At 40.5% G+C, this 26243-nt stretch overlaps 1 pseudogene; it reads right to left on the minus strand.

The window, feature by feature from the left end:
• Positions 1–14849: 14849 nt before the first annotated feature.
• Positions 14850–15633, minus strand: LOC129517751 (Y-box-binding protein 1-like; annotated as a pseudogene).
• Between the last annotated feature and the right edge of the window lie 10610 nt (positions 15634–26243).

Here is a 26243-nt window from a genome sequence, read left to right on the forward strand (position 1 = left end):
ATCTTCTAAATCCAAAACTCAGTTCTCAAATTAAGCAGTTCATTAGACATTTTTATTGAAAATTCCATTTCTTTCATGTTCCTTTCAGCATCAGCCAATAATTGTGGCTACTCTGATGACCTGCATAACTTATCTTTAACCCTATTATTTTCTTGTACACATGTAAACTCAGAACATAAAGGCCCCAACTGGCCCTTGTTAGTGCACTCAATTTAGTAAATTTTCAGCTAGATTACTTCTAGTTATTCATCTGGATATCATGACCTCTGTGAATCTTTCCACAGCAACATGTTCTATTTCAAGATGGAAATGAGCCCAGAGTAAACAAAGACAGGAACTCTGCATTCTTGGAATTCTCTAATTAGTTGGTAATGATTCTGTTTATACAGTTTCCATAACCTCCATTTCTGTTTTTAAAGATTTTATTTATTTATGAGAGACACACACACACAGAGATAGAGGAAGAGACATAGGCAGAGGGAGAAGCAGGCTTCTCAAAGGGAGCCCAATGCGGGACTTGATCCCCAGACTAGGATCACGCCCTGAGCCAAAGGCAGACAACTGCTGAACCACCCAGCTGTCCCCATAACCTCCATTTCTACTGAGGTCCTTTTCTCCTCAAACTCTTGGTCTCTGACACATAACACATTTCACTGCCCCAATCATATAAAAGAAAGGCTATTTTTTATATCTCTGTATATTCTTTACTTTCTCTGACCAATGTAACAAAGAATTAGATCAGCCTTTCTGGAGCCTAGTCCATTTGTTAAGAACATGTGTCCATTTGCTAAGCAACAGATTTGTTAAGCAGCAAGTATCCTGTACCATAACCTGGCTAGAGACTTCCCAGTCAGTGTTATGTGAGAATCCTTGATCAAATAACTCAGCTACTGGGGCACCTGGGTGGCTCAGGGGTTGAGCATCTGCCTTCAGCTCAGGGCATGATCCTGGAGTCCTGGGATCGAGTCCCACATTGGGCTCCCCACAGGGAGCCTGCTTTTCCCTCTGCCTATGTCTCTGCCTCTCTCTGTGTCCCTCATGAATAAATAAAATTTTAAAAAAAACAAGTAACTCAGCTACTGAAAAATTTTAACCCTAAGAGTACTATGACTTGGCTTATGTTCAAAGAAGATCACATTGACTGTTGTAAGGAAAATAGGCCATACAGAAGGGTGGAAGCAGAGAAACCAATTAATAGGCTCTTTCGATAATCCAGGTGAGAATGGATTGTGCTTTGGATGAAGATGATACCAGTAGAGGTGGTGAGATGTGGTCAGATTCTGGCTATATTTTAAACATAAGTTATGAAATTTCTAATGGGACCTGAAATTACTGACATGAGAAAGAGGGAAAAGTTTGGAGCAAGATCAAGAGTTATATTTGGATATTTTAAGTTGAAGATGCCTTTTAGAAATCCAAGTGAAAATTAATACCAGGTAGTTAGCTAATTTGACTCTGGGCTTCATGGAAGACTCTAAGATAAGGATATAAATTTATGGGTAGAGATGGTGATTAAAATCATGAAACTAGAGGAGATCATCTAGGGAGTATTCGAATTCCCAAGGAATGGGGCCTAGAACACTCCAGTAATTACCAGACATAGAGATAAAGAAGAACTAGCAAAAAAAAAGATTGCTAATGACTGACTAAAGAGAAAATACAATCTATCTATACCTTGGAAGTCAGATGAATAAATTGTTTCATGGAAGAAGGAATGATCAGCTCTGACAAATACTGCTAAAAGGGCAAATAAGATGAGGACTGAGAATTAACCACTGAGTTTGGCAATTTATTTATTATTGGTGACCATAATAAATCATTTCAGTAAAAAGGGGAGTATAAAAGCCTAATTAGATTATGTTCAGAAGAGAAGCTGTCTGGAATCTATCTCCTGTCCTCTTAGAGTCCCAGTTTGGGAAAAAAAAAAACATCTCTCCCCTATTATGAGTAGGCTCAGCAGAGAAGTAATTATTAGGTTCACCTCTTATTCCCCACCTCTCACTATGATTACCCAGGGATCCTGGTCCTGCTTCTACCAGCCCTCTGATATAGCCAGGAAGCAGTCATATGACAAGTTCAGCCAATCAGATGTTTTATCAGGAATTGAATTTTCAAAAAAAAAGGAATTGAATTTTCATAAAAGAAACAAGGAAAAAGAAGGTAACAAGTGTGGCAGAAGTAGTGGCAGCAGCAGCAGCAGCAGCAGCGCCCTAAGTGGTCCCTGCTATGACACTGTGTTCACTCCAGCTTTTTCAGGTTTTGCTCTTTGCAAACTTGGTTTCCCAGCCTTCCTTCAATTATATGAGTGTCTGATGTCCTTTGCAAATGTCTCCTTTAGTTTAATATAACCTGAGTGTGTTTGTGTTCCTTACAGTCCAGAACCCCAACTTACATAGTAATACAGTGTTATCAGGAAGACAGACCACTAGCTATAGTATTAAGGGTTGGCAGGGTAGCTCATATGTTAGATAATCAGGCCTGAGTTTTCCATCCTTAAGAGGCCAAGGGGTCAGGAAGATTATTTTCCTTGAAGTTTTTGCTGAAACAGCAGCAGAATCAGCTGAGACTCAAGGGCATTATCTACCATTCAATTTGATGAACATAGATTATACTATGCACCTAATAAATCAAATAAAAAGAAGAAATGAAACCAGTGAGGGATAGATGGACTGTGATGGCAATAGTTGGGGAAGTCCATAATGTGTGCCCAAATGTATGGCCAAACAGGACTTCCTCATCTATTCCTTTCCTGCAACATGTTCTTTGACATTTTTTTGGTATATTTTTTTTATTGGAGGTCGATTTGCTAACATATAGTATAACACCCAGTGCTCATCTCATCAAGTGCCTCCCTCAGTGCCTTGACATCTTTTTAAAGATTTATTTATTTATTTTAGAGAGAGAGGAGGGAGGAGGGGCTGAGGGAAAGGGAGAAAGAATCCTGAAGATGACTCCCCACTGAGTGCAGAGCTCAATGCAGAGCTTCATCCCAGGATCCTGAAATCATGACCTGAGCTAAAACCAAGAGCCAGATGCATAACTGACTGAGCCACCCAGGTGCTCTGTTATTTGTCATTTTAAATATTCTTGATGGAGTTAGATTCACAGTCAATTCTTTTTTTAAAAAAAGGAAGAAAAACTTTGTCCACTAAAGATCAATCAGCAATGAAGATAAATTAGCTCTGAAATGTCATTGTCAATCAGTGGAGAAGAGATAATCAATTTACATAAGGCTTTTCAAGACCATATTAAATGTTCGTTGTAAACCTATGGTTTACACTATCTTTTTCTTGGGACTATACATCTCTGTATATACTAGTTCTCAAATCTGGGGTCCATACTCAGACTCCAACTTAGTAGATCTGTTCTAAGCTCCCAGAGGACAGTTCTCAGCACAATGCCTGACCTATGGTAAGTATACAATAACTACTTGGTGAATAAATAAATAAATAGATTTTTTAAAACTTCTTCAGAAAAATAAAGACAATTTTGCATTGAATTTTTAGGGTGGCATCATTTCTTAATTCTTTGAGAAAACTTTTCTTTCTTAGCACTTGACAATGGCTCGGAGTAAGTAATAGTTTAGACTCTGTTGACCTGAACAAGATAACTGATTACTTTTTTCCAGCCTAAGGCAAAAGAGAAATATCTTTAAAATCCAAAGCAACTCTTCTTCTGTTCTATGTTTGAATCAGCACATATAGAGAACAGTATTGCTTTAGGATAATTATAATAGGCATCACGCTTTGAATGCTTACTATGTGTTGTGCTAGGAATTGTTCTAAGAGCTGTACATAGCATCTGGTAATCTAGTTCAAATGTCAAGAGGAAAAAGCCAGATAGGGAAAAGATGAGGGATAATAATAATAATAATAATAATAATGGGTATTTACTATATACATAGAACCACTGTATTTTTGCATAAACTATCTATCTCATATAATCCTCAAAACAACTCTATGAAGTAGGAACTACTGTTATTCCATCTTTATGGATGAGGATAACAACACTTTGAAAGGTTAAGTGACTTAACACAAGAGCATATACCTAGTGAGTGGTGGAATCAGGACTCAAGCTAGGTCTGTATCACTGCAAAGCCTAAACTCTTAGTCCTGCTACATTGCCTCCCTTTTGGATAGCTGTTTTTACTCAATCTATCAATTCAAATAAGACAATATGTGGCAAATAACTTTACAAACAGAACAATGCTATAAAATCCTAAGTGTTTATTATCATCATTCATTTGTATATTGAACATTTAGTGCATTCCTTTTTATTTTTTTTAATTTTTATTTATTTATGATAGTCACACAGAGAGAGAGGCAGAGACATAGGCAGAGGGAGAAGCAGGCTCCATGCACCAGGAGCCCGACGTGGGATTCGATCCCGGGCCTCCAGGATCGCGCCCTGGGCCAAAGGCAGGCGCTAAACCACTGCGCCACCCAGGGATCCCTAGTGCATTCCTTTTTAGATGCTAGAGATGGCAATGGATGCTGAGGATAGAGCTGTAAGCAATACATGGCTCCTAACCTTAAAGAGGTCACAGTCTAGTGGAAGGAGCAGAGATATAATCAAAGAATTATACTTAAATAGAGGAGGTAAGATGGGAGACGTGTACAATTACACTATCATGGACCACAAAAAAAGACATATTAACCTACTCTGGGAATGGAGAGGGCAGACAGAGACTATTTCCTAAAGAAGATAGATCTAAGCTGAATGTTAAAGATATGTTAAATTATACAGGCCAGGAAGGTATAGGGAGATAAAAGCATTCTAGACAAAGTAGACGGTATATGCAAAGTATAAAAGCAAAAACGGGCAATGTATAGGGAAGAAATGAAGAACATTTCCAAAGTAAGGCTGGAAAAGTAGGCAATATAAGATCTAGGAAGGCCTTAAATGCCAAATTTGGTAGATTGAGCTTTATTCAGTAGGTAATGGAGATGTTTTGCATAGTTTTAACCATAGAAGTGACGAGATCAGATTTCATTATGAAGGATCTTGCAGGTGGCAGTATGAAGATAAAATGAAGAGCATCAGTAAAGATAGAGTAGAAAGGACAACCAAAGAATATTTGAGAAAGTCAACTAGACATAGTGATTTATTAGATGCATGGTGAAATAAAGATAAAATATGACTTTTCAATTGGGTAAAAAAATAGACATCAAAAGAAAAAATGGGTTTAGTGGGGGAAATGATGAGTTCCGTTTTGAACATAAAGCGTTTGAATTGCCTATGAGATTCCCAGCTGGAGATGCTGGCAGGCCATTGAATATAAAATCCTGACATTTTAGGGAGATGTTGAGACTAAAAATATAGATCTGGGAATCATCAGCACATAGGTGATGAGTGGATGGCATTGAGTAGTGAGAGTGTTGATGTTGGCAAGAGTAGTTTTCAAGGATAATGACAGCAGAAACCAGGTTTTAGTGGACTGAAGAGGGACTAGATGTGTAAAAGTGGAGACAAGGAATGTGATCTATCTAAGGAATTAGGATGAGAAGAACAAGTAAGAAGGAATGGGACTATGGGAAGGAAGGAAGGGAGTTTGTAGAATAAAAGAAACTGAAACATGTTAATTGTTGCTTGTAAACTCATTCAAGGTCACTATGGCAGTCTTACTGAAAATAGGCAAGTTAAATCCTTAGTAGCAAATCATAGGAAAAAAGCCTACCTCCCTAATTTCTGAGAACTTTAGTAATGATGATTCTGAAAAATAAAGTTGACAAAGAAGGAACATTTAAGAACAATACAAACAAATTGGTGATACACATGCAGGTATTTTTGGATTATTAATGAATGTTTAACAAAACAGGGTTCAATAATTCAACATCACATTAAGCCAAAAACTATTTTAAATCTGTCAATAGCTGCCCATAAGTTGAAGTGTGCAGCATGTGACTGACTTCCTGCCAAGAACATTTGCTTGTTCCAACTTAGTCTGCTTTATCTAGATACAGTAATTATTTCATTTTGGCAAAGATGCTTGTTTGAAATTAACACTGACCCCTACATTTTCCCCCCTCTGAGGTCTCCTCATCCCCCATTGTCTGCCTAATAACTCTGTTTATGATAAGGTCTCAACAGTAAAGGAATTTCAGAAACAAATTGTTTCCAAATAGAGACTCACTAGAGGTGAGCCACAGCACTGGTTACACTGGGTCTGGTACCCAGGAAGCAAAGGGCCATGCAGCCAAGTATCTGATCCACCCACAGTTTCTGAGCAGATGATGACTAATGACTGCTGCCTTTCCTTGCCCCACCCAAGATTCTGGGCCTAATCACATTGGGTCATGTAAATAGAGCAGGCAGCGTTGGAAGGAGCTTGGCAAGTCAAAACAGTTTGGTTTTGTCCTGATAATTTGTTGTCACTACTTAGGAGTCACTTCTACCTCTATCTCCTGAACTCATGTAGGCACATTCCAGATAAGAGTGTGGCTTGCATGGGGTGCCAGGTGGCTCAGTCCACTGACTCTTGATTTTGGCTCAGGTCATGATCTCATGGGTCATGGGATCAAGCCCTGCATTGGGGTCCATGCTCAGAGGGGCATGTGCTTGAGATTTTCTCCCACTGCCCCTTGTCTCACTCTTTCTCAAATAAATAAATCTTCAAACAAAAAAAGGAGAGAGTACAGTTCCCTGCTTAGGGAGCTACTTCTTAGTGTTCACAAAGCTGCAAAACCGCTAATATAGCAAATGGCACCTCCTGGTGCCAAACACCCTCTCACCAGCTGTGTATTGTATTTTGTCATCTGAGCCCAGAACAGTGCTACTGGTAGTCAATCTCACAAAGACCCTTCTAAAAACAACCCCTTCGGATCCCTGGGTGGCGCAGCGGTTTGGCGCCTGCCTTTGGCCCAGGGCGCGATCCCGGAGACCTGGGATCGAATCCCACATCGGGCTCCCGGTGCATGGAGCCTGCTTCTCCCTCTGCCTGTGTCTCTACCTCTCTCTCCCTCTCTCTGTGACTATCATAAATAAATAAAAAAAATTTAAAAAAAAACAACCCCTTCGGCTTCTGTCTGTACTCTTCAGGTCCACCAGGGCAAATAAAGCCAGTTCATAGTGTCAGTGATGGTAATAGACACCATAATAGCATTAGTTTCCATGTTTTGAGGCACCTACTATATGTCAGATACTGTTTTAAATGTTTTGTATATATTGGTACTTTGAATACTTTCTACAATTTGATGAAGCTAGTACTTATTATTATCATCCCAATTTTACATGTAAGGCAACAGAGGCACAGAAAGGTTAAGTACTTTGCTCAAGGTTACTTAACAAGTAAACGGTAGAGCCAGTATTCAAATACTGGCAGCTTGACTCCAGAGCCCATGTTCTTTGCTACAGTGCTCTGTTGCCTTTCTAGGCATAATGTCCTCACCCTTAACCCTTCTCTATCTCTGACTCTAGTCCCCTAAGAAGAGAAGCTTATTTCTCTTGGGTCTTCTTCCTGCTATACACTTTAGTTAATGCATTGTGAAACCATGTGAGCCACTGACTCAGCATACAGTCAGATCATTTATCCAGATCAAGCTGAGCTAGGATACCCTACTGTACCTAATTGAGATCATGTAAATAAAACACCCCAAAGTAGTTTGGTATATAGCAGGCATTCAAAAATATGTTTGCTAGATTGTTTAAAACAAAAAGAACCTTCTAGTGTCCAAGTAAACTAAAAGAGAAGATAGCTGATCAACCATGGGACACATTGGTAGCTCAGCAGTTGAGCATCTGCCTTTGGTTCAGGGCATGATCCCGGGGTCCTGGGATCGAGTCCCACATTGGGCTCCTTGCATGGAGCCTGCTTCTGCTTTTGCTTCTGCTTCTCCCTCTGCCTATGTCTCTGACTCTCTCTGTAGCTCTCTCTGTGTGTGTGTCTTTCATGAATAAATAAATCTTTAACAAAAAGAGATAGCTGATCAACCTGGAATAAAGGCTTCAAGGAGGTGGGAGGAAGCAGACAACTAGTTCACTTTAGGCACCGCCCTTACTCCTCTTTCAACTGCTCCCTACCTCATCTATACATAGATAATGCTATGGAGAAGAGCCATCTGAGCCTCCCAGGTTTGAGATTCAATCTATGTTTAAGAAGCATTGGGGATCCCTAGATGGCTCAGCGGTTTAGCACCTGCCTTTGGCATACGGCGTGGTCCTGGAGTCCCGGGATGCAGTCCCGCATCGGGCTCCCTGCATGGAGCCTGCTTCTCCCTCTGCCTGTCTCTCTGCCTCTCTCTGTGTCTCTCATGATTAAACAGAATCTTTTTTAAAAAAAATAAGGAAGAAACATTAACAGAACAGCAGCAAATGTAGACATAGAAAGATGGGGGGTGGAAAGGAAATGACACAACTGGTAAAAACCATTCTGTCATACAAAGTAAGTATCCACCACTACCTTTTTAGAGAGTAAAAAAAATTAAAACCTCAGCTTTACATCATTTACATCTTACTACAAATGATCTTTTCCGAAACGAAGGCTAGCTGCTAGTTGGTTTCCCTGGAAAGTAGGCGGTATTTGAAGGGCCTGATGATCTAAGATTGGAAGACAGAGCAACAAAAGCAGTCTTCCCAGACTTTATAATCTTTTAATGTGCTTGATGCATAATTGCCTCCTGTCAGAGATAGGGCTGACTACCCCATTGGGCACAATAGCCACAGTGCCTGAGGCCCAAAAAACTGCTTTGCATTCTTTCAAATTAAAAGAAAACCATGAACTTTTAGGTAGAAGAAAAAGTTTTACCATAAAATATTAACATATTCATCTTTATACCAATATAGTCATAGGATCTTATTTTTAATATTTCTTATATGGAGAAAGAGGCCAATGAAGGCAAAAGTTCATAGGACCCACAAAAGTCATAATGTGGCATAGGTCCCAGATTGTGTTTCCAGGGAAGCAAACACTGAGAATTTAGCATCTAGGATGTTTATTAAGAAGTGCCTGTGGGGGATCCCTGGGTGGCGCAGTGGTTTGGCGCCTGCCTTTGGCCCAGGGCGCGATCCCGGAGACCCGGGATCGAATCCCACATCGGGTTCCCAGCGCATGGAGCCTGCTTCTCCCTCTGCCTGTGTCTCTGCCTCTCTCTCTCTCTCTCTCTCTCTGACTATCATAAAAAATTAAAAAAAAAGAAGTGCCTGTGGTAGCAACACTTGTCAAAGAAAGGAAATTGAAAGGAAGGAGAGTGGTAGACATGGAGTTGCAAGGCAGGCTCAAGGATGACTAGGCTGTCTCCGCAGGGACCTCTGGAGCCTCTGGAGCTAGGATGGCTATTCAGAGTTGTTCCAAGTTGGACTGAGATAAGAGGGCTTTTTATTCTTACATCCATCATAGGATATGAATGATCTGGGAAGGAGTGCGACTTGGAGTGAGGCGATCCTCTGCAGCTGGAGGCTGTCTTTCTAACCTCACTCCCAGTAGCAGAGCAATGCATCCTTACTCAAAGGAGGATCAAGACAGCGCTTCATAGGTTCCACTACATCTCTTACACTCATCCGAGGGCAAGAGTCTTTTTTGGTAAGGGATCAACAGCACCTCTGCTGACCTAATGGCATTATACGCCCAGTCTGTTAAGAATAGGCACAGGAAAGACATCATAAATTAAATCAAATACATTATGTAGTGCATTTATTTTTATCTCAGTCTACAGCCCTTGGGTTATTTTTATCACCTTTTAAAAAAGAAAATTCAGATCTCCCTGGCCATCTCATCAATTTGCTACATTTGAATTCTGAAATCTATACATCCATATAAAACTTACACTGCAAGCATATTTTTATCCCCACATAAAATTTATGTCAGCAATGTTTTGCCAATATGGCTATCATAAAAGTTTTGTTTAGATTGAGAGATTGAGCTCTATAGGTTGTAGATAACAATTTCCTTGGTACAGAACAACCAACGATATAAGTTATAGGATAGTGTGTGGCTGTCTCATGCACACATTTATTAGCATAAATGTGTTCATCTTCCGAATAGATAAGAAACAGACTAGGTACCATCTTATCTATAGCACCTGTCTCACATCTATTTTGCATAGGTAGCAAAATCCAGAGAAGGAATGAAAATCAGCATCAACGCAAATAAAAGAGTTAGCTTAATAAAACCTGTTCAAGGAAGAGAGAAGCCAAAGGGGATGAGGGGTTGTACTTGGGAGTTTGAATAAAGGTAGAGGTTTTAGGAAACATTACCTATTGATTTTTCACTTGAGAGTGGTGGAGGGAAGATCTCCTGCTAGATTTTTTTTAATTACTATTATTATCACCATTATTCCAGGGAAGAAACAATAAAGTAGAAATGCCTATTTTCTTCTTTAGCGAAATACCTATCACCTCCTGCTTCATTCCTCTCCTCCTTAGATTTGATTATTTGGAGATAACTTATGAAAAGCAATTTCAAAGTCTGTATAGCACTATGCTCATTCACTCAAGTATCCCTTTTAATGGGTTTTACAGGTCCTCTGTTTCAGATTATGTAATCGTAGGCAAAATCCATTATCTGACTCTAGCAATTGACAGACACAGATTTGATTATACAATCCTGAACCACCAGGGAAACCTTTTATTCTTTCTTGCAAACCCATAATTGCCTGAGCTTTCCTTTGCAGCTGCCTGCCTCTCGGCAACCCAGTTGGGTTTCACTTTGCAGACTACTAACTCCTAATCACAAACTCCAGTGTTGGTGATAGAGAAAATATCCATCGAGCACTAAAGCAAAATGTGAAGACAGACCATCCTTTCCTGTTGAAAAATGGCCCAAAGTCCTATTTCTACCTCACAAAGGTCTCCTTCTGGGCTTTGCAGGGCCCACTTATTCTATATTAACAAAATTCACTACAAAAAAGACAAATCTGTAAACCACTGGGAGCAGATATATGAGTGAAGATAGGTGAGACAACAGAAACTGACAGGAAATGTAAAATCATATATTTGCTTTAAACAGAGGTTTACATCAACACTCCACAACACTAATACCTGGTACATTTAAGTGCACCTATACTTTCTTTTAAATTTTAATTATTCTTTGATTGGAGTTCAATTTGCTAACATACAGCAAAACATCCAGTGTTCATCCCACCAAGTGCTCCCCCTCAGTGCCCGTCACCCAGTCACCCCCACTGACCTCCTTTTCCACTACCCCTTGTTTGTTTCCCAGAGTTAGGTGTCTCTCATGTTTTGTCACCCTCACTGATATTTTCACTGATTTTCTCTCCTTTCCTTTATTCCCTTTCACTAACTTTTATATTCCCCAAATTAATGAGACCACATAATGTCCTTCTCCGACTAAATTATTTCACTTAGCATAATACCCACCAGGTCCATCCACCTCAGAGCAAATGGTGGGTATTTGTCGTTTCTAATGGCTGAGTAATATTCCATTGTATACATAGACCACATCTTCTTTATCCATTCATCTTTCGATGGACACCAAGGCTCCTTCCACAGTTGGGCTATTGTGGACATTGCTGCTATAAACATTGGGGGAAGGTGTCCTCTCATGTCACTGCATCTGTATCTTGGGGGTAAATCCCCAGCAGTGCAATTGCTGGGTCCTAGGGCAGTTCTATTTTTAACTCTTTGAGGAGCCTCCACACAGTTTTCCAGAATGGCTGCACCAGTTCACATTCCCACCAACAGTGCAAGAGGGTTCCCCTTTCTCCACATCCTCTCCAACATTTGTTGTTTCTTGTCTTGTTAATTTTCCCCATTCTCACTGGTGTGAGGGGGTATCTCATTGTGGTTTTGATGTGTATCTCCCTGATGGCGAGGGATGCGGAGCATTTTCTCATGTGCTTGTTGGCCATGTGTATGTCTTCCTCTGTGAGATTTCTCTTCATGTCTTTTGCCCATTTCATGATTGGATTGCTTGTTTCTTTGGTGTTGAGTTTAATAAGTTCTTTATAGATCTTGGATACTAGTCCTTTATCTGATAGGTCTTTGCAACTATCTTCTCCCATTCCGTGGGTTGCCTTTTAGTTTTGTGGACTGTTTCTTTTGCTGTGCAGAAGCTTTTGATCTTGATGAAGTCCCAATAATTCATTTTTTTGTTTTTGTTTCCCTTGCCTTCATGGGTGTACCTTGCAAGAAGTTGCTGTGGCCAAGTTCAAAAAGGGTGCTGCCTGTGTTCTCCTCCAGGATTCTTTTTTCCAGTAGATAGTCTTTCCTGCTTTGATGAATATTAATTGACCATAGAGTTGAGGGTCCACTTCTGGATTCTCTATTCTGTTCCATTGATCTATGTGTCTCTTTTTGTGCCAGTACCACACTGTCTTAATGACCACAGCTTTGTAGTACAGCTTGAAATCTGTCTTTGTGATGCCCCCAGCTCTGGTTTTCTTTTTTAATATTCCCCTGGCTATTCGGGGTCTTTTTTTTTTCGGGGTCTTTTTTGATTCCACACAACTCTTAAGATGATTTGTTCCAACTCTCTGAAGAAAGTCCATGGTATTTTGATACGGATTGCATTAAATGTGTAAATTACCCTGGGTAGCATTGACATTTTCACAATATTAATTCTTCCAATCCATGAGCATGGAATATTTTTCCATCTCTTTGTGTCTTCCTCAATTTCTTTCAGAAGTGTTCTATAGTTTTTAGGGTATAGAGCCTTTACCTCTTTGGTTAGGTTTATTCCTAGGTATCTTATGCTTTTGGGTGCAATTGTAAATGGGATTGACTGCTTAATTTTCTTTCTTCAGTCTCATTCTTAGTGCATAGAAATGCCACTGATTTCTGGGCACTGATTTTGTATCCTGCCACACTGCCGAATTGCTGTAATGAGTTCCAGCCATCTTGGGGTGGAGTCTTTTGGGTTTTCCAGGTACAGTATCATGTCATCTGCAAAGATGGAGAGTTTGACTTCTTCTTTGCCAATTTGAATGCCTTTCATTTCTTTTTGCTGCCTGCTTGCTCAGGCTAGGACTTCTAGTTGAATAGCAGTGGTGAGAGGGGACATCGCTGTCGTGTTCCTGATCTTAGGGGAAAGGCTCCCAGTGTTTCCCCATTGAGGATGATATTTGTTGTGGGCTTTTTGTAGATGGCTTTTAAGACGCTGAGGAATGTTCCCTCTATCCCTACACTCTGAAGAGTTTTGATTAGGAATGGATGCTGTAGTTTGTCAAATGCTTTATCTGCATGTATTGAGAGGATCATATGGTTCTTGTTTTTTCTCTTGTCGATATGATCTATCACATTGGTTGCTTTACGAATGTTGAACCAGCCTTGCATCCCGGGGATAAATCCCACTTGGTCATGGTGAATAATCTTCTTAATGTGCTGTTGGATCCTATTGGCTAGTATCTTATTGAGAAATTTTGCATCTGTGTTCATCAGGGATATTGGTCTATAATTCTCCTTTTTTGGTGGGGTCTTTGTCTGGTTTTGGAATTAAGGTGATGCTGGCCTCATAGAATGAGTTTGGAAGTATTCCATCCCTTTTATCTTTCGGAACAGGTTTAGTAGAATAGGGGTTGTTTCTTCTTTAAGCGTTTGATAGAATTCCCCTGGGAAGCCATCTGGCCCTGGACATTGTGTCTTGGGAGGTTTTTGATGACTGCTTCAATTTCCTCCCTGGTTATCAGCCTGTTCATGTTTTCTATTTCTTCCTGTTCCAGTTTTGGTAGTTTGTGGTTTTCCAGAAATGCGTCCATTTCTTCTAGATTGCCTAATTTATTGGCATATAGCTGCTCATAATAAGTTTTTAAAATCGTTTGTATTTCCTTGGTATTGGTGGTGATCTCTCCCTTTTCATTCATGATTTTATTAAGTTGAGTCTTTTCTCTCTTCTTTTGAATAAGGCTGGCTAATGGTTTATCTATCTTATTAATTCTTTCATAGAACCAACTCCTGGTTTTGCTGATATGTTCCACAGTTCTTCTGGTCTCTATTTCATGGAGTTCTGCTCGAATCTTTATTAACTCTCTTTTTCTGCTGGGTGTAGGGTTTATTTGCTGTTCTTTCTCCGGTTCCTTTAGGTGTGAGGTTAGCTTTTGTGTTTGAGTTCTTTCCAGTTTTTTGAGGGAGGCTTGTATTGGGACTGCTTTTGCTGTATCCCAAAGATTTTGAATGGTTGTGTCTTCATTCTCGTTAGTTTCCAGGAATCTTTTTAATTCTTCTCTAATTTCCTGGTTGACCCTTTCATCTTTTAGCAGGATGGTCTTTAACCTCCAAGTGTTTGAATTCCTTCCAAATTTCTTCTTGTGACTGAGTTCTAGTTTCAAAGCATGGTGGTCTGGAAATATGCAGGGGACAATCCCAAACTTTTGGTATCACTTAAGACCTGATTTGTGACTCAGGATGTGGTCTATTCTGGAGAAAGTTCCATGCGCACTTGAGAAGACTGTGTATTCGGTTGCATTTGGATGTAAAGTTCTGTAAATATCTGTGAAATCCATCAGGTCCAGTGTATTATTTAAAGCTCTTGTTTCTTTGGAGATGTTGTGCTTAGAAGATCTATCAATTACAGAAAGCGCCGTGTTCAAGTCTCCCAGTATAAGTCTATTATTATCTAAGTATGTCTTAACTTTGGTTATTAATTGATTGATATACTTGGCAGCTCCCACATTAGGCACAAATATTCATGATAGTGAGGTCCTCTTGTTGGATAGATCCTTTAAGTATGATATAGTGTCCCTCTTCTTCTCTTACTACAGTCTTTGGGATAAACTTTATCTGATATGAGGATGGCTACCCCTGCTTTCTTTTGAGGACCATTTGAATGGTAAATGGTTCTCCAAACTTTTGTTTTCAGGCTGGGGGTGTCCTTAGGTCTAAAATGAGTCTCTTGTAGACAGAAAATAGATGGGTCTTGCTTTTTTATCCAGTCTGAAACCCTGCGCCTTTTGATGGCATCATTCCTTATCTTTCTCATTGCCATCTCTCTAGGCTGTCTTTGGCGAGAAGGACCCCTACAGAATCGTCGTCTATAACCTCGATACATATTCTGTCTCACTGGTCTACCTTGTTATCCTGCACCCTGGTTGTCAGCACCTTCCATCATTTCTCCCTGCACAGGAGGGTTAGAATACTGTGGTAGATGCCCATAGGGTCTCCGCATGTAGTAAGGTGGGAACCGTCTTCGGTGGGGCCGGCGTTGTTGGGTCTGGCCTTCGGGAGCACTTTCCAACCCCGTTCTTTTCCCCACTCTCACTATTGTAATTCTGCTGGTAATTGCGTGGAGGACCACTGCAACGTGGACAGCATCTATGGTTACGGTCTGCTGCATATTTATTGCCTTGCACTGGAACTCCACCAGGGCCTATAACTTTTGCTGACTCCTCACCCTTTTCTCCTTCAACAACATCAAACTCCACAGTCTCTCCATCTCCTACACTGTGAAGGTACTTCCAGGGGTTATTCTTCTTTATGGCAGTCAGGTGTACAAATACATCTTCCTTGGTATTATTCCTGTTGATGAAACCATATCCATTTCTTACATTGAACTGTTTTACTGTTCCCAAACCTTCATTGTGATGAGCTTCTTGTCCCTGCTGGCAGGCACTGCCAATGTGAGGCTGCCCAGGCCGCTGCTCCCTGCACCGCTGCAGATGGTGCCGGGTTTGGTGTCTGCAGCACTGAGGGCGGGGATGGCAGGGGGGGCATGGGTGACTGCTGGGTCTCGGCCTCGCTGCTCATGGTTGCAGTAATGGTGACTGGGGCGGCTGTGGCAGCTGCGGCTCCTCCCTGGGTGTGATGGTAACTAGAGTGCACCTATACTTCTCGATGAGTTGATTTATAACCTTCTGCTTGAACCTTTCATTTCCTTTATATCTCGTTAGTTTCACCAAAACAATCCCCATCCTAGAGTATGGTAGAGTATCCTGTATATAGTTGGTTCTCAATATGAGTACATTTCTTATTAAAGAATGACTGAATTAATGTGTATTGAATACATACTATAAAATGGAATATTAATGGAGTCATTCATAGCTAAAAGTGAGAGAATATATGTGAAAATGCTTAACACAGGGCCTGGTACAAAATACATGTTGTTTTTACAAAGTTTACTTTTTTTAGTCCAAAATGTATTAGAAACATACTTGATAGAAGAGAAGATGCAATCAGAACCTCAAGTTTAATTCCTAAAATGGTGACTATTTTCTCCAAAATATTCCAAGGCTAATCAGTAAAACCAGGAATCTTGCTGTAGGAGTATGAGTAATCTATTTGGTCAGTACCTCAATTAAATTGAAGAAGATGAAATAATCAAATTAAGAACACTTTAGTGACTTGTGTACACACACATACATAAATGAACATAAGGGATAGGATTACCAAAAAAAAAAAAAAGGAAAAAAAAGAAAAAAAAGAGGGGGGATAGGATTACCACGATGAATATGGACTTAGAACACAATAAACACGGTTTTCCTTCTTATGGAAAATAAAGATCTTAATATAAATCTGACATTTACATTCAGTTCCCCATATTCTCTTAGGAGGACAGGATGCAAGCAGTGACCACCCTTTGTGCAATGAGAGGGGAAAATGAAAAGCCAAGTGTTCTCTTTTGTCCAATTAGTTGTGGTTTCTGGAAAGAATAGAGATTATAGAGAAAGTAGAGCAAGGTGCAGCCAGGCCAAAGTTCAAACTGAGATATCACTATCATTTTGTTAAGAACAGTCATTTTATATTTGGAGTTTCTCAGACTGTAAAATGATATTCATGTATGTTTCTTCAAAGATCTGGATTTCCTATAGTATTTATTAAAATTTTAAGATAATATAACAATGTTGAAGCACCATAACTTATGTCCAGGTACTAAAATAAAACATCAAACCAGAGACAGATTTTCATGTCTGCTGATTTACTAAACTAATATTTTCATGACCCTAAGATAATGTTAGCTAGTTCCTTCCCTAGTTGTAAAACCCGAAAGATGGATGAGATAAACTTGATGCCTGACCTTGACATTTGTAAGAGTAAGTTAAGTTTAAAGCTTTTCAAAAGACTGACAGTTCCTCTTTAAAATAAATTTCCCAGAATATTAAATGATGTTTTATGCACAAGTGCATTCAATTTGATTTTGCCATATCATAGAAATTACCAAGCATAGTGTTGGAATTTTTAGGTGGAAAAAAACCTTTCAATCTTTATTCTAAAGTTGAATTCTGAACCCCTGAGGATGGCTCCTTTTGAAATATCTTCCCAGTTATAAAGGTATTAAAGGCTTTATTAATAAGTCTGCTTTGGAAGCATAAAATATCTTCCTCTGTCCTTGAATGTAGTGGGCTCTCAAAAAATATTGTTGAAGTGTGCTGTGACTTTGTCTCCTTTTGAAGATTTATTACAAGGGGAAACAATGAGGAAGACCTCTTGACTCCAAAAATTAGAGACTAAGAAGCTTTGACATAGCATTCGTAGTACACAGTTCAATGGATGAAGCAAGATTGCCCTGGAAGAAACAATGCTGGATCTGGCAACCTGTAGCATCAGTGCCAGTATTGATGAACCAGAGGATTCTGAATGGCAGTGCTCCAGGGCTGAGACCTAGAGCCAAATTGGAAGTAAGGAACATAGGAGATGAGATGAGATCTAAAATAAACTAATGTTTACCTTTTACCTTATGTCGTCCTTGGACCACTACATCAAAATCACCTGAGGAGTTGTTACAAAAAAAGATTCCTGAGCTATACCCTAAATCTACTGAACCAGATTCTTGACTGGGGAAATACCTTGCAAATTGCAGTTTTAAGCAATCACCCTCAAGTGATTATTATGAATATCAAAGTTTCAGAACTACTAAACTGATACTTCTGCAAGTGGGCTAACATCCCAAGGTATAGCTCTCCCCAGGACTCTTTGCATTTGAAAAGGAGTTTAACCAACTATATATTCTATCATGAAGCAAAACCTGAAAATAGCAGCCAAGACTGCAGAAATATAGTTGCGTAGACACACCGGAGTGTGGAAAGAAACTTCAGCACCATAGGTTTTCTTTTCTCCATGCACAGAGCTTACATATTACCCAATGTATTTTCAAAGGCTTCTGCCCATTTCAGCAGAGTTCAGCACTGCATCAAAGTAGCCAGCACCATGGTCACTTGGCCCCACCCACTTAGTGGTCATTTGGGAAAGCTTCTTGGAATCGATATTGGAAAGGGGGGCTTAGGGTCATTTATGATTTCTAGTTAACTACAGATTAGGCAGAATCTAGATTCAACCTCCAATGTGAAAATATCTTTCTAAACTGTGATTACTTTTCTGTATCTGAAAGAAGTCTAGACTGGTTAATAGAGATGACTTCCTCCTTGAATACACAGAATTCTGCTGCGCCTGAGTCTCCTGAACATATCAATGGTCAAAAACACAAGACCATATCTGAATCAGAGATAGAAAACTGGGCTAAAGGGCACCTGGTTGGCTCTATCTGCCTTTTGGCTCAGGTTGTGGTCCCAAGATCCTAGGATACAGTCCCCATCCAGCTCCCTGTGGGAAGCCTGATTCTCTGCCTGCCTGTGTCTCTGCCTCTCTCTGACTTTCTCGTGAATGAATAAATAACATCTTTAAAAAGAAAATGATAAATAAAACTGGACTAAATTATTCTAGCCCAGTGAATTCCATGACAACATAGTTATTGGTTTTATTTTAATTAAAAGAATTCTGAGGAGGTGGGGCAAGATGGCGGAAGAGTAGGGTCCCCAAGTCACCTGTCCCCACCAACTTACCTAGATAACTTTCAAACTATCCTGAAAACCTACGAATTAGGCCTGAGATTTAAAGAGAGACCAGCTGGAACGATACAGAGAGAAGAGTTCGCACATCTATCAAGGTAGGAAGATGGGAAAAAAATAATAAAACACTATCCAGTGTGGGAGGGGCCCCCATGAGGAGCCGGGCTAAGGGGATGACAAGTGTCCCCAGGACAGGAAAGCCCAGCTCCGGAGAATCAGGAAATTTACCAATCTTCCCCGACGGAAAGGCGCTTGCAGGGAGTTCGGACAGGATCCCAGGAGGGGCAGTGGAGCCCCTAGGTTCCCAGGGGCACTAACAGAGGAGGTGCGCCCTGGGGGAGAGCGGGCCACAACCCCGCGGGCCAAGCTCCCTGAAGTGCTGCAGCGCGCGCCCCGAAGGGCCTTAGGAGCAGCTCTGGCGGTGGCTCAGAGGGCGGCTCCCTGCGGAGGGGGCTGCGTGGCCCCAGGAGCACGATTCCAGTGGTGCAGGCCCTGAGCCCAAGAGGCCGGAGGGCACAGCCCAGGATCCGTTGCCCCCCTTGGGACAGGCAGAGGTGAGAAGGACACAGGGCAACAGGGACGCTCCTGCCGCCAGGTGGCCCCAAGCTGTGCAGAGCAGCGCCCCCGCCCCCGGAGCATCCAGGCCCCTGTGGACTGGGAGCTGCGGTAGTTACTGTCGGAGCTGACTCCAGGGGTGGAGGACTGCCCGCTGCCACTGTTGTTGTTGTTCCTCCTGGTGTCACCTTGTGCCTGAGACTGAGTAGGGCCACCAGGGAGCAGGGGCCTCACAAGATAAACAGCTCCCACTAAGCCATGCACCAGGCAGGAGGCGGGGCAGCTCCCCCAGGTGCACACACCTGAGAATCAGCACAGCAGGCCCCTCCCCAGAAGACCAGCTGGAAGGACAAGAGAAGAACAAGTTCTTGACCAAGCAGCACTGGAAAGTTCCAGGGGAAGTCGAGGGATTTACCGTATATACAATCAGAGGCTACCCCTCCTTCTACTTTGTTTTTTGTTTCTTCGCTCCCCCCACTCTTTTTTCCCCTTTCTCCTTCCTTTTTCCAGTACAACTTGTTTTTAGTCATTCTGTACTGAGCAAAATAACTAGAAGGAAGAACTCACCACAAAAGAAAAAAATCAGAAACAGCCCTCTCTCCCACAGAGTTACAGAATTTGGATTACAATTCGATGTCAGAAAGCCAAGTCAAGAGCACAATTATAAAGCTACTGGTGCCTCTGGAAAAAAGCATAAAGGAATCAAGAGACTACATGACTGCAGAATTTAGATCTAATCAGGCCGAAATTAAAAATCAATTACATGAGATGCAATCCAAACAGGAGGTCCTACCAATGAGGGTGAATAAGGTAGAAGAATGAGTGAGTGACATAGAGGACAAATTGATGGCAAGGAAGTAAGCTAAGGAAAAAAGAGAAAAACAATTAAAATACCATAAGGAAAGGTTAAGGGAAATAAATGACAGCCTTAGAAGGAAAAATCGACATTTAATTGGGGTTCCAGAGGGTGCCGAGAGGGACAGAGGACGAGAAAGGGTATTTGAACAAATCATAGCTGAGACCTTCCCTAACATGGGGAGGGAAACAGCCTTCAGATCCACGAGATAGAGAGATTCCCCCTCAAATCAATAAAAACCGTTCAACACCCTGACATTTAATAGTGAAACTTGCAAATTCTAAAGATAAAGCAAGATCCTTAAAGCAGCAAGAGACAAACAATCCCTAACATTTATGGGGAGAAGTATTAGGTTAACAGCAGACCTCTCCACAGAGACCTGGCAGGCCAGAAAGGGCTGGCAGGATATATTCAGGGTCCTAAATGAGAAGAATATGCAGCCAAGAATACTCTATCCAGCAAGGCTCTATTTCAAAGTAGAAGGAGAGGCAAAGAGCTTCCAAGATAGGCAGAAACTGAAAGTATATGTGAACCAACTCTGCAAGAAATATAAAGGTGACGCTGGAAAAGAAAGAGGATGTCCAAGGAAACAATCCACAAAAACAAGGACTGAATACGGAGTATGATGACACTAAATTCATTTCTTTCAAAAGTAACTCTGAACGTGAATGGGCTTAATGACCCCATCAAAAGGCGCAGGGTTTCAGACTGGATAAAAAAGCAAGACCCATCTATTTTCTGTCTACAAGAGACTCATTTTAGACCTAAGGACACCCCCAGCCTGAAAACAAAAGTTTGGAGAACCATTTACCATTCAAATGGTCCTCAAAAGAAAGCAGGGGTAGCCATCCTCATATCAGATAAAGTTTATCCCAAAGACTGTAGTAAGAGAAGAAGAGGGACACTATATCATACTTAAAGGATCTATCCAACAAGAGGACCTCACAATCATGAATATTTGTGCCTAATGTGGGAGCTGCCAAGTATATCAATCAATTAATAACCAAAGTTAAGACATACTTAGATAATAATAGACTTATACTGGGAGACTTGAACACGGCGCTTTCTGTAATTGATAGATCTTCTAAGCACAACATCTCCAAAGAAACAAGAGCTTTAAATAATACACTGGACCTGATGGATTTCACAGATATTTACAGAACTTTACATCCAAATGCAACTGAATACACAGTCTTCTCAAGTGCGCATGGAACTTTCTCCAGAATAGACCACATCCTGAGTCACAAATCAGGTCTTAAGTGATACCAAAAGTTTGGGATTGTCCCCTGCATATTTCCAGACCACCATGCTTTGAAACTAGAACTCAGTCACAAGAAGAAATTTGGAAGGAATTCAAACACTTGGAGGTTAAAGACCATCCTGCTAAAAGATGAAAGGGTCAACCAGGAAATTAGAGAAGAATTAAAAAGATTCCTGGAAACTAACGAGAATGAAGACACAACCATTCAAAATCTTTGGGATACAGCAAAAGCAGTCCCAATACAAGCCTCCCTCAAAAAACTGGAAAGAACTCAAACACAAAAGCTAACCTCACACCTAAAGGAACCGGAGAAAGAACAGCAAATAAACCCTACACCCAGCAGAAAAAGAGAGTTAATAAAGATTCGAGCAGAACTCCATGAAATAGAGACCAGAAGAACTGTGGAACATATCAGCAAAACCAGGAGTTGGTTCTATGAAAGAATTAATAAGATAGATAAACCATTAGCCAGCCTTATTCAAAAGAAGAGAGAAAAGACTCAACTTAATAAAATCATGAATGAAAAGGGAGAGATCACCACCAATACCAAGGAAATACAAACGATTTTAAAAACTTATTATGAGCAGCTATATGCCAATAAATTAGGCAATCTAGAAGAAATGGACGCATTTCTGGAAAACCACAAACTACCAAAACTGGAACAGGAAGAAATAGAAAACATGAACAGGCTGATAACCAGGGAGGAAATTGAAGCAGTCATCAAAAACCTCCCAAGACACAATGTCCAGGGCCAGATGGCTTCCCAGGGGAATTCTATCAAACGCTTAAAGAAGAAACAACCCCTATTCTACTAAACCTGTTCCGAAAGATAAAAGGGATGGAATACTTCCAAACTCATTCTATGAGGCCAGCATCACCTTAATTCCAAAACCAGACAAAGACCCCACCAAAAAAGGAGAATTATAGACCAATATCCCTGATGAACACAGATGCAAAATTTCTCAATAAGATACTAGCCAATAGGATCCAACAGCACATTAAGAAGATTATTCACCATGACCAAGTGGGATTTATCCCCGGGATGCAAGGCTGGTTCAACATTCGTAAAGCAACCAATGTGATAGATCATATCGACAAGAGAAAAAACAAGAACCATATGATCCTCTCAATACATGCAGATAAAGCATTTGACAAACTACAGCATCCATTCCTAATCAAAACTCTTCAGAGTGTAGGGATAGAGGGAACATTCCTCAGCGTCTTAAAAGCCATCTACAAAAAGCCCACAACAAATATCATCCTCAATGGGGAAACACTGGGAGCCTTTCCCCTAAGATCAGGAACACGACAGCGATGTCCCCTCTCACCACTGCTATTCAACTAGAAGTCCTAGCCTCAGCAAGCAGGCAGCAAAAAGAAATGAAAGGCATTCAAATTGGCAAAGAAGAAGTCAAACTCTCCATCTTTGCAGATGACATGATACTGTACCTGGAAAACCCAAAAGACTCCACCCCAAGATGGCTGGAACTCATTACAGCAATTCGGCAGTGTGGCAGGATACAAAATCAGTGCCCAGAAATCAGTGGCATTTCTATGCACTAAGAATGAGACTGAAGAAAGAAAATTAAGCAGTCAATCCCATTTACAATTGCACCCAAAAGCATAAGATACCTAGGAATAAACCTAACCAAAGAGGTAAAGGCTCTATACCCTAAAAACTATAGAACACTTCTGAAAGAAATTGAGGAAGACACAAAGAGATGGAAAAATATTCCATGCTCATGGATTGGAAGAATTAATATTGTGAAAATGTCAATGCTACCCAGGGTAATTTACACATTTAATGCAATCCGTATCAAAATACCATGGACTTTCTTCAGAGAGTTGGAACAAATCATCTTAAGAGTTGTGTGGAATCAAAAAAGACCCCGAAAAAAAAAAGACCCCGAATAGCCAGGGGAATATTAAAAAAGAAAACCAGAGCTGGGGGCATCACAAAGACAGATTTCAAGCTGTACTACAAAGCTGTGGTCATTAAGACAGTGTGGTACTGGCACAAAAAGAGACACATAGATCAATGGAACAGAATAGAGAATCCAGAAGTGGACCCTCAACTCTATGGTCAATTAATATTCATCAAAGCAGGAAAGACTATCTACTGGAAAAAAGAATCCTGGAGGAGAACACAGGCAGCACCCTTTTTGAACTTGGCCACAGCAACTTCTTGCAAGGTACACCCATGAAGGCAAGGGAAACAAAAACAAAAAAATGAATTATTGGGACTTCATCAAGATCAAAAGCTTCTGCACAGCAAAAGAAACAGTCCACAAAACTAAAAGGCAACCCACGGAATGGGAGAAGATAGTTGCAAAGACCTATCAGATAAAGGACTAGTATCCAAGATCTATAAAGAACTTATTAAACTCAACACCAAAGAAACAAGCAATCCAATCATGAAATGGGCAAAAGACATGAAGAGAAATCTCACAGAGGAAGACATACACATGGCCAACAAGCACATGAGAAAATGCTCCGCATCCCTCGCCATCAGGGAGATACACATCAAAACCACAATGAGATACCCCCTCACACCAGTGAGAATGGGGAAAATTAACAAGACAAGAAACAACAAATGTTGGAGAGGATGTGGAGAAAGGGGAACCCTCTTGCACTGTTGGTGGGAATGTGAACTGGTGCAGCCATTCTGGAAAACTGTGTGGAGGCTCCTCAAAGAGTTAAAAATAGAACTGCCCTAGGACCCAGCAATTGCACTGCTGGGGATTTACCCCCAAGATACAGATGCAGTGACATGAGAGGACACCTTCCCCCCAATGTTTATAGCAGCAATGTCCACAATAGCCCAACTGTGGAAGGAGCCTTGGTGTCCATCGAAAGATGAATGGATAAAGAAGATGTGGTCTATGTATACAATGGAATATTACTCAGCCATTAGAAACGACAAATACCCACCATTTGCTCTGAGGTGGATGGACCTGGTGGGTATTATGCTAAGTGAAATAATTTAGTCGGAGAAGGACATTATGTGGTCTCATTAATTTGGGGAATATAAAAGTTAGTGAAAGGGAATAAAGGAAAGGAGAGAAAATCAGTGAAAATATCAGTGAGGGTGACAAAACATGAGAGACACCTAACTCTGGGAAACAAACAAGGGGTAGTGGAAAGGCAGGTGGGCAGGGGGTTTGGGTGCCTGGGTGTCGGGCACTGAGCGGGGCACTTGGCAGGATGAGCACTGGTTGTTATGGTATATATTGGCAAATTGAACTCCAATAAAAAAATTAAAATGATTCTCAATGTTTTTATATCCTCTATCTCAGCCTGTTTTATTGCCATTTGCCCCTTTTTGCTCAGTGGGTAGAGCAAATGACCTTGAGACCAAATGACCAGTGGGAAAGGAAGAGTCAACACAGACTTTCCTGTAATTATGGTTCTAAATTATTGGTCATTAGTTAAAGGACTTCTCTGAATTTAAGATCTACTATGGCTTATCGTATCAAACTTTGTACTGTGTTTCCGAAAACAAATATCTCATTCCCTAGACTATGAATCACAGATAAAAGTCATCAAGTAAGCTTGAGAAACACTGAGCTATACAAAGTTAAATGATTTCTTTCCTGCAGAACTTCCAAGAGCCTTTATTATACTAATCTTCATTTAAAAGCTCCAGGAATAAAACAGCTTGTAGCATCTCACAAACTTATATAACTATCCATTTCTTTTTTGATAGAGGATCCTTGCCTATGTGACACCTCAGCCACGTAAACAAGTCCTGCTTCAATGGTATCTACTCAGAGAGATTGTCCTGACCATTTTCTCTAGGGTAGCCCCAACCTCACTCTAATCTATCTCTTTAGTTACCTTTATCTGTTTTCTAGCACTGATCACTACCCAGTAAAAACATGGTATTTTTTATTTATTCATCTGTTTTTGTCTATCACCCCTACTAGATCATAAGCTCCAAAAGAGCAGAGGTTGTGTCTCTAGGATAAAATTGCTATATATCCTGTTTCTAGAATAGTGCCTAGCATATAGTAGCCTTCCAATAATATTTGTTGAAGGAAAAAAAATCATACTAAACATGTAATGTAACTCTCTTTTGGTCACCTAATACCAAGAAACATTAACCTTGAGACCAAATGACTAAACCAGTATCACTGCCCAAAATCGTACAGAGCAGATAGTATGTCCAAAAATTCTTTTGAAGGAGAGATGCACCCTTTTCTAACTCCCTTGTGGCAGGTCTGAACTATGCTGCTCTGTAATGTCAGTTGAAATACCTCATCTTCCCAAATCAAATCTTTGAGATTTGTTCTTCCCAGAGAAGTTTCTGATAGTATTTCTGTGTCATACATCCCTATACAATCACTTAGAAAATATGGCAATAAGGTATTTCTATGTTTTATAACAGAATAACAAATTGAACTCTCTATACTATTAACTTAATCTCTAGTCGCTAATCCTCACAAGCCAGGGCCATTCTAGTACTGGAATAAGTACTCTTAACCATATCACAGATTAAAAATGTACGCTCTGGGCTCCCCTAGACCGTGGGAATAGGTAGAAATACAGGACCACGGACTGTAGCACTTCTTAAACAAACAAATCTAGATATATAAGACAACATAAATGAACTCTCAGGGTTAGATTGTGGAACAAGGCTTTTTCACACAAAATCTATTCCAAAAATTTAAAAGAATAATAAAGAAAAATTACAAAAAAACAAGCAGCAATCAAACCAAAAAAGCTCATACTCATGCCACAATCTTTGAAAAATTACAGCCATGGGAATTGAGAAATAGAAGATTCTCAGATCTGATATAGCTTTCATCAAGCCCCTATATCCCCTGAATTAGTACAGTGGAGAGAATGTGGGTGGATAAAACCCTTGAAAGTATATTGAAAGGAATAGATTTGAAAATTTCAC

This window comes from Nyctereutes procyonoides, unplaced genomic scaffold (assembly GCF_905146905.1).
Source record: "Nyctereutes procyonoides isolate TBG_1078 unplaced genomic scaffold, NYPRO_anot_genome, whole genome shotgun sequence".
NCBI classification, from domain to species: Eukaryota; Metazoa; Chordata; class Mammalia; order Carnivora; family Canidae; genus Nyctereutes; species Nyctereutes procyonoides.